The sequence below is a fragment of the Geotrypetes seraphini genome, chromosome 1 (assembly GCF_902459505.1).
Source record: "Geotrypetes seraphini chromosome 1, aGeoSer1.1, whole genome shotgun sequence".
Classification (NCBI taxonomy): Eukaryota; Metazoa; Chordata; class Amphibia; order Gymnophiona; family Dermophiidae; genus Geotrypetes; species Geotrypetes seraphini.
Genome location: NC_047084.1, coordinates 531,277,318 through 531,280,034, shown reverse-complemented (window position 1 = coordinate 531,280,034; position 2,717 = coordinate 531,277,318).

The window sequence follows — 2,717 nt, the reverse complement described above, 5'->3', positions numbered from 1 at the left end:
TGCACCCCCTCTGATGGTCTAGTGGTAGGCCGGGACAGGGTATTATAAAGTGAAAAATCCATAGGCAGCATAGGCACCCCTCCCCATAGGCAGCAGAGGCACACACACACCATAGGCAGCAGAAGTACCCCTCCCCACATAGATAGCAGAGGCACCTCCCCATAGGCAGCAGAGGCACCCCCCCCCCCCCATAGGCAGCACAGGCACAACCACTCTTCTCATAGGCAGCCCAGGCACCCCCCCAGTACCTTTTTGTACGTCCCCTTTCCGCGCTCCTGCCCTTCTCCCTCACTGGACTGCTCTTCTTCAGTTCGGGCAGAGCGGCGCAAAAGGCAGCCATGTGCTGTTCGCATTCCTGCCTGGTCTGGCGCCGCTCCCCGATTGGCTGCAGTCAGTTCTTGCCAAGGTTATTTAATAATCTGTACCCCCTAGCTTCCCTATTGTGGTTTACCCTTCTTGTTCTCTTTACTTTTAAATTGTCGTTCTCCCCACTTTCCTATTGTTTCACGTGTGTGATGTATTGTTTACTTGGTACTCATTTGTTCATTGTTTCCCCCTTTTTAATACAAACTGTAAAATGCTTAGAAATCTTGATTTGCGTTTTATCAAAATTTTAATAAACTTGAAACTTGAATAACTTTTTCTATAAAAACAAAAAAAAGACACAAAACTGCGAATAACTTGACCTGTTCCAGTGAAGAAAATGCAGCTGGAAGCGGTGATTTTCTCTGTACAACACTGGGAGCAGCAATTTCCTGTGATGTAAATTTGGGTGTGGGGCCTTCAATCAAAAAACCACGAATAACCACAACCGCGGACCGTGAAACCGTGAATACGGAGGGGAGAGTGTATGTACATTTTTATTCGGAACTTTGTGGAGGTGCGTCGTGGTCAGTGAACACATTGTGTGTGTTGGGGGGAGGGGACGGTGGGGGGTCTTTACTTTGTCCCTAGCAGTGGTTATCTGGTCACTTTGGATACCTTTTGGGCACCTATACTTGTCTTTATATCTTTTAAGTCACAACGTATAAGTTCTGTCAAGGCAGTCTCGTCAAACATTTGATTATCCCTGCAGGATGACTAAGGGCTCCTTTTACTGAGCTGTGATAGCAATTTCAGCGCATGCTTAGTGTGCACTAAATTGCCGCACGTGCTAGACACTGGCATTAGTTCTAGAGCTGGCATTAGTTCTAGCCACGTAATGCGAGTTTAGCGCGCGATAAAATTCTGCACACACTAAAAACGCTATAGCCGTTTAGTAAAAGGAGCCCTAAGTCTGGGTCAGCCCACATGCCGCCCTTACCACTCCTCCAAAAATACCCCTTTCAGCTCTGGACACACAGTGGGATTCAGTGGTCTGAAAAGTCCCTGGATATGTCTAAAAGGACGTTTCAATTATCGGTACTTGACGACCTGTCTTTTAGATCGTCCAAGTGCCGACTTGGGCGGGGTTTTAGACATATTTAACTCTCGATTATGAGCCCCATACTGTATATATCATAACTGCAAATTTATATCTGCAAATTTGAATAAATACAGCCAAATCTTATTCTTTCTCACCTATATACCATTGCCAAATTTGATAACACCAGGCATGTTGAAATAATTCTATAGGTTTATTGATTTCAATATATCATCTATAGAAATAAATTTAAAGAATGAATCCTCAGAAGTATTTTTTAAATTAAAACCACCAAAACTTAAAAAGGGAAATAAGCCTGAATAAACAAAAATATTAATATTAAAATTAATAAATCTTTAAAAAATGAATTAAATCAGTAAATTTAATACTGTAGTCATAAAGCCACAGCAAACTGAAATTCCTCCTCTTTTAGTGAGTTTTCTTATGAAGTCCATTAAAAGGCTTAGACATCAATAAGTAATCTAGAAAAAGCAAGTCTATACAGATTTCTGACAATTGCTTTTCAGTCCAATAAAACTCATAAATGTATGCCAAAAGCAAATGGTTGCTACAACCCTGCAAGATAACAGCACCATCATCATTTTCACAAAGTAGCAATATCTTTCAAGGCCAACTGATGAATTATCTGTGACTTATTCTTAATTATGGAAATATCAGAATGCTGAGCCATTTGCTTGGTAAAAATTATTGAATCTGCAGTCTCTTAAAGATTAGAAATGATCTATCCTGGTCTCAAACACGCTGAGGGATTTTCATCTGGATGTCATCATCCATCGTGCCCTATACTATATTACGCTCCTTGCACTCACTTGACTCTCAGAGTTTCAAGTGTATTACAGCTTGATATACCGCTTTAAATACCATACAAAATTTTTGTTTTTATTTTTATTTTTTTCTTTATTCATTTTAAAACTTTCAACATAATGTCCTCATCGCGTCAAACAAAAAATGATTCAACATTTTCAGGAGGAAATGCGAAAAGGATTAAGGCTGATCCACCGACTCCATCTTGAGTGCCTCTTCCACTGGAGGAAACTAGTGACAATGCAGGCATTATAATCGAACTACAAAATTTAATGTTAGAAGTCAAAGAAAAAGTCTCTAACCTAGCAAAAAAAATAGAAATTGCTAATGCCACTGCTGTTCAAATGGAGGAGAGAATGGGGAGAGCTGAAGAAACATTAGTGCAATGTAGAACAGATCACCAATTAATTCAACGTCTGGAAAAAAGAATTGAGCATATTGAGAACAGGTCCAGAAGGAATACTTTAAGAATTTTAAATTTAAAAGAAAG